Raw genomic sequence first — 15,967 nt, forward strand, 5'->3', positions numbered from 1 at the left:
GGCTACCAAGGTACAATGTATTTTGCAGAACTGAACTGTGTTGCCCTAATGGTTGCATTGCTTGGTATTGTGGAGTTATTCCAGCATAACATGCTGAATGTACTTTTTAAATAATACATAATAAAGAATTGAATATGAGTGGCTCTTTGAACTTGCTGCTTGGTTTCCAAACATCTTGTGTTGTGGGGATTTTTAGTAGATTTCCTATATAAAAATGGATTTAATGAATTTTAAAGGCACTATACGTTTCTCCTTAATTAATCCCCATTCATTAAAAAAAATGTGGGGGGGAATTAAATAAATACTAATATATTTGTTATAATCAATATTTCAGTGAAGTAAATATACAATTAAAAATATAATGACTCTGAAAACAACAATTTGTGCCAAATTACAAATTCATTGGAAAGGAGGTTGATAAAAAAGATATATACCAAGTAAATAAGTGAGGATAGGAAATGAAAAGAAATCATTTTGGTAGCCATAGCAATTGGTGCTCCAACCTAGCCACCTTGGCTCAAACACTGAACTTTACCAAGGAGAAGAGAGGAGAGATGTGTGTGGCTAGGAGGCAGTTCTTTTGAAATTATCTGGAGATTTTAGTGGATTACAAGTTCCACAGTGGTCCAAGGCTAGATCAGTCTCAGGCAACATTAAGAGGACTTAGGGAGATGATGCCGGGCCTTTGTCAGACAACATATGGAGTATTCTATTCAATTCTGGACATCACATTTTAAGAAGGAAGTGAATAAGCTGGAGAGTATCTCCTAGATAGTGACAAGCATGGGGAAGGGCTTTAAGTTCATACCATATGCAGATAAATTAAAGTCACTGATAACATTTACCTTCAAAAAGGAAAGTTTCCAGATAACCTGAGACTTATCTTTGAGTATCAGAAGGACTGCCACAGGGAAAAGGGATTACTTTTATTTTGTTTAGCCCTAGAGACTAGAACCATGAGCAAAGGGGAATTTGGAGAGGGGCAAATTTCTGCTTAATGTAAGAAAGACCTTTGTAAAACTGAAAATAATCCCAAAGTAAAATAGATCACCTGAGAAGTTAAAAAGCTGTCCTGTACTTTTACTCTGGATGACTGCTTCTTAGGAATTTTGGAAAAGACATGTCTTTTTCAGTCCAGGTTTCAAGTACATGGCCTCTGGGGTCCCTGCCAATTCTATCCATTAGAAAAAAAAAAAGAAAAAGGAAGGAAGGTCCTGCCATCATTCTTAACTTTCTCATATATAAAAGAGAATATGTTAACACGAATCATACTGGAAGACATTGCTGATAGTACAGAATTTGATTTGAGCTCCAGCGCCTTTTTTTTTTTTTTTTCCTTGATGCAACCAAGGACACTGTGTTTTTAGAAGAGTTGGTAAAAGAATTGACTATAGTTTCAGCTTCCAGTAGAGGAGAATACGTAATGTGGGAAACACTGGCATAAGGAGACTTCTAAGGGAGCTCTCAAATATGGTTCTACCTCTTCCACCATCATGCTGATAACAGGAAAACATCATGGAGAAAGGAAATAAATTCTTCATTAAAGGTTTCAGAAATATGACTCATGTGCATGGGGAATTGGTTTTAAATGTTATACTTAGTAAAAATATGAACCAACAGATGATATAAAATGTTCAAAAAAGCATAAGATAAGGAGAACAAAATGGAAAAGATAAATTAGTTCCCAAGAATCCTAAAATATCTCTATGTAAGCTTTACAATACTCAATAATGGAGATTATTAACCTGCCCCTAGCCTATTTGGATCTTCTAAACCTGAGCTACTGAGGAAAGCTGAGCTGGCCACCTGGTATCTCCTAGAAGCTCCGGGTCTTTATCCTCCTTTCACCCCCTCAGGAAGCAAAAACTTGAATACTTGTCCTGGGCCTTGAATTTGACCTTGGCCCTCCCACATCAGGTGCTAGGACTGTGGAGAAAGGGCATGTTCTGGAAGGTGGATGGGTACTTCCTTGGTCTTGGGGACTGCCTCACCCTCAGAAAGTTCCCTGGGGAGGAATTTTTTTAAACATTTTGATAAATATTTCACTATAATCAGTTTCCTTTTTATTTTATTTAATGGACTTAAAACATTATTCTGAAAAAGGATCCATTAGGCTTCACCAAAATGCCAGAGACACAAAAGAGGTTAAGAACTCCTGTTCTAAAGGTTAGTCCACAGTACTCTCTTATAACAAAGAACAAAGCAAATGAAAATTTTCTATTTGTGATATTATATAACAATAGGCTGCTAATATTCTTTTCTAAGTTACTCATTCAACCTGATCTTGACTTCCAAGCCTTCGATGACTTCAAGAGTGTAATTTACTTGCTGTCTTCATCTGAACTTCTCTCTTAGGGACTTCTGTGAGTTAGAAAACATTATTGTATATGAAGAATTAAAAGTTAAGGCCACCCAAAAGGCAAATGATGGGCATTAACACAAGCAAACAAAGAAATGTGTAGGAGAGATGGAAGGGGGATGTCAACAGAGTGACATATAACCAGAAAAAAAAAGATGGCTCCATCATGGGGAAAGAAAGAAGAATGAATGTAGTGTCCACTTTTGTTTTTGATTGGTATCCACACAATATCAAGAGTTTTAGAGGAAACTCCTCATCATAGCAGGAGGGTGTCAATGGATGATTTGTGAGAAGACATGCACAAGAGTTGTCCAAGTTAAGATTGTATGGAAAAGTTATTTTCTGCATTATTGAAGAGAGTCCACGTCTGTGAGATTATATATATATATATATATATATATATATATATATATATATATATATATATATATGTATATGTATATGTATATGTATATGTATATGTATATATGTATATGCTAGTATGAAGTTGTGTACTTATCATGTATCACCACAGAGAGGCAGTGTGGTATAGTACAAAGTTTGCTACACCTAAAATTTGAACCTGAGAGAGAGCTGAGTTCAAATTCCACCTCAGAGGTTTACTAGCTGTATGAGTCTGGGCAAGTCACTTAACATTTCTAAGCTTCACTTTCCTCATCTGTAAAAGGGAGAGGCTGATAATAGTTGTAATGTATCCTTCACAAGGCTGGTACAAGGACAGAATGAGATGTTGCACCTAAAATATTTTATTTTAAAATTGTAATTTTTAATTTTCAAATTAATTTAAAATTGTAAAATATTCCAAACTTAGAATTGATGTGAAGATTATTATAGAAAGAGACAATGTATAGTAGATTGAGAGGGGAGTTTTGATGGGAAGAATACCTGGTTTCATATTTTACCCCTGTCCCATCCAAGCTTAGTGATCATGAGAACATATTGCTCATTCAAGTCAAATAACCTCTCCAAACCTCTACATTACAGAAGAGTTGCTAAGTTGCATTAGTAAAGGAAGTTTCCACAATAGAAGCTGGCTATACCAATGCTATCAAACATTCTGACTAAAAACTAAAAATTATTCCTACCATTAGATCAGGAACTTCAGGAGCACAAGAGCCGAGAGGGCAGTACTAACAAGGGCCAGAATCATGCTTAATTGAACCTGTATATTCCCACTAGTCCTGATAATAGGGCTTTGTACACAGCAGGTATTTAATAATTGTTTGTCAAATTTGAACTATTAAATATTCTGAAATGCTTACCTGACTGTGTGGACATGATCAGGGACACATCCGCATAGCATAGCACTAAAAGAAAAATTACCAATTTTTTTTCCTTTCCTCCCCTTCCTTTAACTGAAAAGAGATTACTCTTTGATGAGGTCCTGTTGCTTTAGAACACACTCCCAAAAGAAGTTACAGAAAGAAAAGTCCCATATATGCCAAGAGTTCTATCAGTCTTTTTTTTTTTGTAGCAACAAAGAATTCAGAACAAAATATAAGCTGTAAGAAATGACTAAGTAAGATATGGTAATTTAATATGGTGAAATATTTCTAAGCTGTAAGAAATGGCAAATATGAAGAATTCAGAGAAGCATAGGAAGACCAATGTGAATTCATCTTAAGTAAAATAAGCTGAACACAATAACTCCAACAATATAATTGAAAACTCAAACAAAGCAAACCCAAAACAGAATTCTGTGTAATGGCTTGGGCCAAAGCTTTGTAGAAGTAGAGAACTAGGAACAGACAATACTGCATATTCTTTCCAATGTGACTGATTTGTTGATTTGCTGGTTTTCCCCACTTTTATTATTCTGTTACAAGGGATGGCTCATCCAGTAGAAGAATGCAGCTATATGTTTTTGGAAATGTAAAAACAAAAGATATAACTTATGTGTATATGTATGTCTATGTAATATATACAATTGATATGTAAATATATGTATACCCACCTGTGCCTATTATGTATATACTATGTGGAGATATATATAATATATACCTGTATGTCTCCATAAATAGACAGATAGATAGATAGATAGATAGATAGCTGGACTTATAATTTCACTGATTATATATATAGATATATATATATATATACATACATATATATATATATACACATATATATACATATATATACATATATATACACACATATATACATATATATACATATACATATATATATATATATATACATACATATATATATATAACACACAAAAGAAACTCCTTCAACCAATGCAGGTTGGTTGGTAATTTCTGTGCAACTTATAGAAAGCTAATGAGAACAATGAGAGGTTAAATTACTTGTCCAGGGTCAGTCAGCCAGTATGTGGCAGTGGTGAAAGAAGAACAGAAATCTAAGACAGTCCTAATTAGCTACCATCTCCCAGCTGTGATCTAACCAGCACAGAGCACAATGTAACTATTATCACTCTTGTTCTGGATACTGTACTAGAATGAATGCAGCCTAAAGTCACATTAGTGTTTTTTGTCAAAGGGCACTAAATGTGGAGTTAGAGAGCCTGGGATGAATACTGGCTTTTTTAGTGACTAAGCTGTTTAACTACTTTGAGCCTTAGTTTCCTTATCTTTAAAATGGAGACAATAATAATACTTGAATAAGGCTGTGATTAAAAAAAATGGTTTGTTAACCTTCAAGTGCTATATTGCTGTTGCCATTCAGTTGTTTTTAGTCACATTCAGGTCTCTGGGACCCCATTTGGGATTTTCTTGGCAGAAATTCTGGAACATTTTGCCATTTCTTTCTCCAGCTCATTTTACAGATGAGGAAAACTGAGACTTGCCCAGGATCACAGAGCTAGGAAGTGTCTGAGACCAGATTTGAACTTAGATCTTCCTGACTCTAGGCCTGGCACTTTATCTGCTACAACACCACCTAGCAGCCCTAGAGTACCACATAAAAGTCAGCTTTTACCATTATTTTACAGATGATGAGGCCAAGAAAGGAGAAGTTTCTTGTCTTAACAGAACCAGGATTATACTCCATGTCTTCTGACTCTCAGCTCAGGATCAGATATCTGTACTATATTATTGCTACCTAGCAGCTAATTCCTCTCTCTTGTACTTCATCAGTAAGCCATAGAAGGCCATCTATTTATGTTCCTAAATCATTAGGAAAAAAAGCACTAATTAAGCCAGGACCAAGGACAGAACCCTCCATTTACAAGCATAGCTATAATGACCTCCTTTCAGTTTGACCTTGGCACACTAATCAGTATTTCAGTTATAGTCAGTCAACCAGATTAAAACTCACCTACTTTGATCCAGCTTAGATTTCTCTGTCTTGAACTTAAGGATATCCTGAGGGTTTGTATCTTGCTGAAATAAAGATATACCATAGCTAGGGTAGCCTCTTCATCTGCCAAACACTTTTAGAAAATACCCACCATTTCTCATTATCCAGACATAGAACACGTATTACAATATGCACATAATATACCATGCTACAATAATAATCATAATAAAATTCTATGTGATACATTCCAACCAACTATAAGGTTATTTCCTTGGAGTTTAGAGGCAGGAAGACTATGGCTTCAATAAGCATTCCAATGTAGAAATCTAGTTTCAATTATAGGAAGAACATTATCTTTACTTTAGTTTCAGTATTCAAAGTCCTTCAAGGTCCTTCCCTGGCAAGGGCCTTAGTGAGTACTCCGAAGGGACTGCTGGTGAACAAGTTTCAGGACATGTGCTGAGGTCTTCCCATAATAAAAGATGTTTCAGCTGGGTCATTCTGGCATGGGCTGTTTAGAAGAGGAGAGCAGAAATGTCATATTCACAAATGTGGTCAACTCTTATTTTGGTAGTACTTAAAGGTTTTAGAAAGAACTTGCCTCACAAGAGTCTAGTGAGATAGGGGGTATGGGTCTTAATGATTCCATTTTCTATATGAAGAAAATGGGGCTGAAGGCCCCCTGCCTCCTTTTGATATTTTGTAGCCAAGGAGCCTCAAGGGAGGCTTTTTTTTGACTATATCCATAGAGCTTATCACGGTGCCTGGCACTTGGTAGGCACTTAATAAATGTTTGTTGGATTGCATTGAATTGGATAAATTATTTCCAGGGCCATATAACTGGTAAATATCAGAACTGAGATTCCAAACCATCCAAATCAAATCCAGGTCCTGGGTTTTTCCTGCAGGACCACTCTGTCCAAGATTATATGCTGTAGATTTCTGAAATGGGGAAGTCAGAGTGAGGAGGAAGGATTGCCATTTACTGAGCTGAACAGGACAAAGCAATCTAGCAATGTCCAAAAAAGATGCACAAGCAAATCTGAGGGTTTGCAGGGGGAAAATGCTAGCATGGAAACAGAGTTCAGAAAGCACAGGCTTGCTAATGAGGTACTGGGTGAACAACATATTACCGAGATACTTTTGCTATTCTAGGGAAACATAAGCTTTTTAGTCTGCCAATTACAGACTTCTCCAGTTGCACTGAATTTCCTTTACCTAGAGCTCTCATCACCACTTACTCGGCTATTATTTTCCATAACAACCACAGATGCCGTATGATGATATCCATTTTCCATTTCATCTGAGTAATGTTTATTAATTGAATAATGAAAATATGGACAGGGAAGATGTGACACAAAAGGAGAGGCCAATCTTTCATCTTTTGCTAAAATGGCCATATCAGAATCAGTGCAAACAATAATTGATTAAAAGGGAAATAGCCACAATAAGGGTTGGATTTTAAAACAAAGTGAAAAATCTGATTCTTTTCTAATGAGATTAGTTCTTCCCAGATTCGCTCAATCAACCAGTGAAGCAATCAATATTTTGTAGCAGGCTTTGTGTTAGGTCCTAAGGATACAAATAACAGTTAGTCAGTAAACATTTATTAAATACCTAGTATGTGCCAGGCACGGTGCTAAGCACCGGGGATACAATACAAAGAAAAACAAAGACAGTCCCTACCTTCAAAGAGCTTACAATCTAATAAGGGAAATCCTACACCCTTTTCTCAGTCTTAGGTAATAACCATATTGTTTCTTAGTACTTTGTGATAAGTCCTGTCAACTTTTGATGTGACAAACAGTGGAATTAGTTTTGTTTTCCTAATGGGGGTCACCAACACAGTAGCAAATATGACATTAAGTAATCAAGTTTGGGGATATTTTAAACATCAGAACTCAAGTGAAACATGTTTTCTCCCACTATGCAAAGTTAGATGCTGCTCATTTGAATGACAATCCCAATTGCCGTGGAAAATGGATGTTCAAGCCGGCTCTTGCAGTTGCCAAAGAGCCAGCAATAATTAGAAGAAACATACTTATAATCAGAACGTCCCAAAATGTTTTCATTATCTTCACTAGCGCTGTCTGTTGGGTTTTGTATGCGATGCCAAATTTGTCATTTTGCAGAGCAATGAACAATTTGAAACAGAAATCATTAAGAATGTCAACAATTATTGATAATTGTTTTAATTAGTAAAGCGAAATGTGGTAGGTAGTAATCACGGAGTAAATTTTCATATGAAATAATTTTTTCAGTTTGTTTTCAACATAAAAAGTAATGGACAAATGATGGGGGTTGATGAAGAGCTATAGAAAGACTTGAAAAGTTATAGAACTGCTTCCATGAGAATCAATTTTAAAACAAAAGGATTCATCTCAAGTAGTCACTTGCCAGATTGGTTCATTGGTACATAACTGAAAGGATTTTTTCAATGGGATACATTTTTTCCACCTTCTGCTTTCCATCAAAAGCTCTATGACTATAGGAAGAAGAGTTTTCTATTGCTAAAGAGAAATGACTGCTATTAGTTGAATTCCTCTTACCTTACTGTCTATAACAAACTTCACAACACAATCATAAGAAAACTGTACATCTCAACAGACCCCTAGCTTGATAAAGCAGGCTTTTCACAATAATTTTACAAGGCTGAATGTGCAACTATTATTATCCACGTTTGCCAGAAATAGATGAGTTGGCTTTTGGATGGACAGGCATTTAGAGAACCAAAGAGGATTTTTTTCAGGAGCAGCAGGATGGAATGGATAGAGCACTGGACTGGCATCAGGCTGAACTACACTCAAGCCCTCCCTTTGATGCTTATTAGTCAAGTTTAACTTGCTTCGAGTCTCAGATTTAGACCCCAAACTGACTTTGAGGCTAAACTTGATCTTGCACTTTGGGCTGCTTTGGTTCCTGTTATCACTTTAACTCTTTGACTTTTGTTTTCATTTGTTGATTAAAGAAATCTAGACATTCTGATACAATTTTGTTTATCCTCTTTCTTTCTTATTTCCTTTAATTGGATAATAAGGTACACACCTTTTCTATTGCTTCTGCCAGCCAAATAATGTGCTAATTTTTCAATGTCTTTCTGCGGATCCTCAATAGCCCTCTAAGTAATTTTTGCCATGTAAAATGGTATCTATTGGCAGAAGAATTACTTAATAGCTCCACCCCCTCCTCTAATGGTTTTAACCACAGCACTGGGGCTTTTATACAGTGGTTGAATACAGGTCCTGAGATGTTTTTGCACTTTCTATCAAAAATTGCAGGAGGATGTGTTCATCACTGCTGGTAATTGCAAATGTTAGCTTTTTAGAATTACCTCATTATGATAAAAGTGGTCTTTTAATTGTGTGTAGGCCGACAAATGCAAAAAAAGGACTTTTAGAGTCTCTAGTCTAAGTATGCCCACATTTTGATCAAAATCATTTTAGACACAAAGATTGTTTCTACCATTGATTTTGTAATTTTGTATAATTTATAATGTGTTAATTGAAGATGTTCCAGGACTCCTGTTTCTTCTTCAGGTTTATGTGACTTTTTAATCTCTTATTTTATCCAGTTCCTGGCTTAGTAATAAAGTTTTTGCTTACAAAGTTTTCGCCCTGTATCTGTTGGCAGAGACATTGTTTTATGACTTGGAACCAAGGACACTCCATTGACAAAAAAAAAAAAAAACAAAAAACAAAAACAAAAAAGGATGGCTTTCTGGCCTCTAAATGATAGGAGATGCTTCCATTTCAATTGTGAAATAACTGAAGTACATAAGGAAAATAAATGTTCATCTCTTCAGCCTGTTGCACTTATACTCATGGTTTATCAATTTTGGAGATCATCATTATCTACACTGAAACAGTTGCAGAAAGTGGTGTGCCCTGGTGTATCTTTCCTCCTTGTGGTATCAGAACACAAAAGAGTATCCCTCTCTCTGCCTTCTTCCATCTCAAGCCAATCATCACAGGAGAATCAACTTGCACCTCTATCGTTCCCTGCTTATTTCTTTGCCTTTTTTTTTTTTTTTTTTGCATCGTACTGATCAGGTGCTAACAGTCAGTAATATTGTCAGAGGTCTATCAGCCAGCATTTCAGGGTTCTTGATAGGCTTTTTAACAGCTACACAATTGCCTCAGGGTGTGCACAATTCTTGGTGTACATGGTCCTAGCTCTCATCACTCTACTGTGTCATCACCACCCTCACCCTTCCCCAACAACGACAATGGGACAAACTTTAAGGGAGCCATGAATTACTGCCATCATCTTCATCATTGTAGCCATTACCATCATTACCACCATGAGTACCCCAGTCATACAGTTACCTGTCAGAATTAGGATTTAAAATCATTTTGGCTCCAAACCCCATGTTCATTCCACTTTCCATGCTGTGTCATTATTTTAAATGCCCTAAATAATGCTTTCTTCTTGAAACCCTCCCATCCACAGAGAGAACAAATGCTCAGGATAAAAATGTGTGTTCTCCAATCTTCCCAAAGTATCTTATCTAGTTAATGTGCCCATCCATGAGATAGTAGGCAGCCAATAATGGTGAATAAATAGATTCAAATGTTCCACTCAGAAATGAATAATAATGGCTAGATAATGATCGGAGGCATGCTTGAGTGAGGACAGAACATTCTGTATGTTTGTATTCTTGACCATGGCTACCTTGAGCAATAAATCCTTGTAAGCAACAGCGGAGCTCCGCCTGACCTTGGCAGGCTAGTCAGCTCTCCAGTTGTCACTAGCATGCCTATGTGATCTTTTTAGTGAGACGGGTCTTTTTGGCTAGTTACCGTCAAGCCAGAAGGCCAACGAGCAACTCCTGGAGCTTATATAACTTTCTGACAAGGGGCCTTTTGTGATTGCGCATATTTTGGCTCTAGCTTGCTATTTAATAAGTTGGTGTGAAGCCAAGCTTAATTCTAAAGATGTCGACAAAAGTTTGTCAAGCCATGACACGTGGACAAAAGCACGTCTAGTTTGTCCTATTTGGATTAATAAACAGTTTTGTGGCAGGATTGACCACCATATATACCTATAGAAGGGGCAGTGATGTTACCAGTTACCTAAACACAGAAGGCAGGGTAAGGGTGGGCCACAGTATAATTCTAATGCCTGACTATTACAATCCACCATTTCTTACTGGATTTGTTTGCTTCGGGTAGCAAAAAGCCCGAAATATTTCTTTTTGCTACTTAAATTCCCCAAGCAGCAAGTTATTTGCATTTCATGATTTTGATTATTTAATGACTTGCTTTTTAAAATGCATTTTAAAGAAAATGAGAAACCTTTCATCCCGATGTAAATGATGGAAAGGCCCTAGTAAAAACCAAATTTAGCAAGTTGCATTTGACAGGAAAACAGCTCTCTTTTTACTACTTCTAAACTGTGATTATGTTTGGCTTCTTCCCTAGCATTTGGAGGGGGGGTAAATATTTAGATTGATATCACTGATTTAACCTTATAACTTTAGGAAGCATTGAAATTTCTGCTTAATTAAGTCAGGATACTTAACTGCAAATGCATTCTCACTGAACTCTAGAAAAGGAGAAAAAAGAAATGATTAGGACCAGACCAACTCAGAGATAAGTGGAATTTGGTACAGGTTTAGAAAAATAGACTCCATTGTTACATAATGTACAGAAAAAAATGGTCTTATCTTGATAAATATGTAATCTGCGTAGAGGAGCTTAATGAATCATGAAAGATCATTTGTATGATAATTCTCTTTTTATGTGATCCATGTTCAAAATTTGGTCCATTTACTCTATTTTGCTTTGTTTGCAGGTCAATCCTGTAATATATTCCTCTTTCCAGCCAATGCAGCTGTAACCAGTTGCTGCCCAAGTAAAGAGGCAGCCTCTATAGAGGAATCAAGGTACATAGAATCATTAACAAGAATGATTTGCATAAAAACTAGAAAAAGCAAGACTCAGCACTTTTACTCCATGGCAATGCTTTGGGAATCCTGTAGAAAAACAAGCCAGTTAGTTAGTTTTATTCTAACTCTGACAAAAATGACACTAGCAAGACTTGGAAAGACAGAAAAATGGAATGGAGTTTCCCTTTTCCCCTTCCTCCAATCCAACTCAGAGCAGACTTATTCACCTTTTTAAAAAATTGAAATGTAAAATGCTTACTGATGGGACTACTCATTATCTCTTTTCAATATAACCACATTGCTATGGGGGAGAAATTCGGTTCAATCCAGAGAGTATATATTAAGCTTCTCCTGTGTGCAAAGTTCTGTGCTAGGCGCAATGGGAGAAACACCCCCTTAGATAAGCCCTCAAGTCTAGTGGTTTCTAATCTAATAAACCCATGTGACATTTAAAAGGAGGTTACCCACATGTGAATATTCCCATATTCCTTATTTTTATGTTATATGTTATAGATGTTGTAAGAAAAAGAAGATGGGATTAGAATCAGAGAGCCTGTACATCATTTCAGGCTCTTCCACTTCAAACCTGTGTGACCTTGTATGTGGTGCCACAAAACTAACTTCCACAGATTAAGGGGTTAGAAGAGTTAATAATAATAATATTAATAATAATAATAATAATAATAATAATAAAGGCATTTATAAAATAGCTTTGATGTGCTAGGAACTGGGCTAAAGACTTTACAAATACTATCTTTGCTCCTCACAACATCCTTACGAGGTATAGCTTAAGAAACTGAAGCCAACAGTATTTAAGTGACTGCCTCAAGATTACAAAGCTGGTAAGTATCTAAGGGCACATTTAAATTCAGGCCCTCCTGACTCTAAGACCAGTACTCTATCCATTAGCCTATCTCACTGACATATTATTGTGGTGGTTGTTATTTCCTTCTCAGCTTGGTATGACCTGGCAAAGTTTGCATATCACTGATGGGAAATAGCTATGGTAAGGCACTCTAGGAGGAAACTGGTGGACTCAACGAGCAAATATGTTCTCCGTAAATCAAACTTAACCTTTCACATTAATGTGTAATTGTCATTGAGAGTACACTATTAAGATAAATTCTATTTAATAACGCTTTTAACATAGTGCTGCACTAAAATTCTTAATAGAGTCATTGCTCATTTTATTGTATAATGTTTATACATCTGTTACATCTCTCCTGTAAGCATGTGACAAGAACAGAGACTGTCTTATTTATCTTTGTAGCCATCCCTCCCAAGATATGCATACACACACAGTGCCTAGTGTGGTACTATATAAATTATAGGAATTTGATAAATGACTCTTGAATGAAGTATTTCTGCAATTGCATGATGCCTCTATGTTCACATCTCCAAATTATAATTAGTCATAATTCCCTTAAATCAACAGTGTTCACAAGTTTGAATTAAATAAGTTTTCTATTTAATTATCTTGTCTTCTACTCCATCTTATAAGACATGAATGAAAAAGATTAAGTAAAAATTTAGATCTCCACTAGAGACCTTCTCTGCTATTTCATCATGGTGCAGGAGTGATCCCCAAAGCTGCCCTGGAAGAAGGCAGACCCTGATAGAGTCTGCCAAGCTAGAAAGGTTTCAGATACAGACTAGTGATGAACTGTATGTGGGTCCGTCACCCCAATACCAAGCCAGTGAATATCAGAGGGGCTTATTTTTTGTCAAATTCAGGACGACTATTTTTTCCCCTGCTCACAGCAGCGCTTGAATGTCATTGACTGACTTGTAAAGAGGTTGCAATCTGCATTCATGGATCCACATTGACACCAAGAAAATAGAGATTCTTGACATAATTCCAAAAGGAATTCCATAGCACTTCCCCCCCCCATATATAATTTAATCACAGTTTTGAATAATATGGCTATATATAAATATATATATACATATATGGACATATTTCATGTAGCATGTGTATGTACATATGTGTATTCCTAAATAGTAAGTATTTATTTAAGGCCTACAGTATGCAAGATACTATGCTAGATGCTGAGTATACAAAGACATGCTCAAAAAACAGTCCCTTTTCTCTGGTAACTTACATGTTATATCATATACTTTGCTTAATACATTCCCAATTCACTAAGAGCTAATAATGAATCAGTTAGTTTGTGGTCCTACATCAAAAGAGCTGTAAAATTTATGCATTTTAGATTATGCACTAACTTATCATCCTATATAGCTTGACAATTTACTAATATTAATAAGTTTGTAGTGTTATTATATCTATATTATATATATTGAATATATATATATATAATAAGTTTATGGTACTATTATAACTATGTTGCATATATATGTATATATATATATATATATATATATATATATATATATATATATATATATATATATATATATATATATATATATATATATATATATATATATATATATATATATATATATATACATCAATCATTATTGATACAATGAAACTTATAACTTTATGGGATGATTAATTTTGTTTGTAGTTTATTCCAGCTTTCAGTAACAATTTTTTTTTTTTTTTTTGAGGCTGGGGTTAAGTGACTTGCCCAGGGTCACACAGCTGGGAAGTGTTAAGTGTCTGAGATCAAATTTGAACTCGGGTCCTCCTGAATTCAAGGCTGGTGCTCTATCCACTGCGCCACCTAGCTGCCCCTTCAGTAACAATTATTTCATGATCTTTCCCTGGCCTTAAAAATGGGGCAGTCAAAATAGGGATGCTTTGGTGAAAACAAATGGTTAGCAAAATAATCCACACTAGAAGGGGGCACAAGTATTTAGATGGAGGCAAACAAAGCAGTGAACAATGAAGTAATCTCCTTTAGACTGTGCCATTTTTGAACCACTTGAGGAAAATAATCAGAGTGCCACCATATTTGTCTTAAGCCCTCCAGCATTTTGCTAAATGCAAGACTACTCACTGAAACTCTGAAAAGTTGATAGTTTTAGTCAATACTCCAAAAGATTAACATCGTGTTAATCTGGGAGCAAATTTTTTTTCCCATCTAAGTGGATCAATTTGGTCTAGAAGAGAGGTGTAATCTCTAATGATGTGCTAAGTCATTTGGAAACAATTTCAGTACCTGCAGAACCATGGGGTCAGTCTATGCTCCAGGCACCAGCCAATGACCACACAAAGGTGGTCATATGGCCAGATTGGTGAATGTTGCTATTGTAAATTATATTAGTTCGAATCTAAATTTGTTAAATGCAAGCTTCCTGCCAGTCCATTACTCAGGATAATGGCCTGGGGGAAAGCATGCTGCATCTGGAGATAGAGAGCCTGGGTCCCATCTACTTACTAGTCATGGGACCATGTCTCTTCAATTTTCTTGTCTATAAAATAAGGGGTTTGGATCAGATGGAGTCTGATGTCCCTTCGACCTTTAAATAGATCACTTTCATATCTTCAATGGACAAGACATACATTACCTTATTATAGCTTCATAATAACTCTACAAAGTGGGGACTGGAGAGATTATGATCTCCTTTTTACAGATGAGGAAAGCGGGCTCAGACAGATTAAGTGGCTCGCTTAGCACATGACTAGTAAGTGCCAGAAGAGAAATCTGAACCTTGGTCTTCCTGGCCCTAGTAGGCTCAGCCAGCTACTCTGTTTCAAACTCATAAATTTTAACGCAGAGGTCTGGGGACATGAAATATCCTTGACATAAAGAAGGCTTAGCTATCTTTTTTTTTAATAAAGCCTATTATTTTCAAAACACATGCATAAATAGTTTTCAACATTCACCCTTGTAAAACCTTGTGTTCCAAAATTTTTCTCCCTCCTTTTCCATTACCCCCTGCCCCTAGACGGCAAGTAATCCAATATATGTTAAATGTGCAATTCTTCTATACATATCTCCACAATTATCATGCTTAGTTATCTTTGGAAGCAAAAGAGAGTGAGAAACTTAATTTTACACCATCATTTTATATATATATATGTATATCTACAACTTCACGTCTAAAATGTTAGAGAGGAAATTATTGCTAGCATCTACAATTTTCCCATTAAAAAGAATAGCAGTGTTGGAGAACAACTTAAATAGATGGTCTCTCAGGTCCCTTCTGGCTCAAAATGTACTTGTTTTAAGGCTTTTGGGTATAGATCAGGCAGAAGTGGCCTGATTGCTTTTTCAAGATTAGCTCTGACTCATTCCAATTAAATGGAGAATGGGAAAACAATATTGATTTTGTTGTTCTAAAACCTAAACACATACACAGTCAGCAACTTAATTTATGGTTTAATAATATTTCAAAACTTGACTGTTAGTGGCAAGGAACTGGATACTGAGTGGCTATCCATCATTAGGGGAATGAGTGAGTAAGTTATGGTATATGAATATTATGGAATATTATCATTCTATAAGAAAAAATCAGTAGGATGATTTCGGAAAAGCTTGGAA

At 35.9% G+C, this 15,967-nt stretch overlaps 1 long non-coding RNA gene across 1 annotated transcript in view; it reads right to left on the reverse strand.

Annotated features, from left to right (window-relative positions):
• LOC141548447 (uncharacterized) overlaps nt 1-15,967 on the reverse strand; it is a 55,726-nt gene that overhangs the window by 27,905 nt on the left and 11,854 nt on the right. The window lies entirely within an intron of this gene.

The sequence above is a fragment of the Sminthopsis crassicaudata genome, chromosome X, assembly GCF_048593235.1.
Source record: "Sminthopsis crassicaudata isolate SCR6 chromosome X, ASM4859323v1, whole genome shotgun sequence".
Classification (NCBI taxonomy): domain Eukaryota; kingdom Metazoa; phylum Chordata; class Mammalia; order Dasyuromorphia; family Dasyuridae; genus Sminthopsis; species Sminthopsis crassicaudata.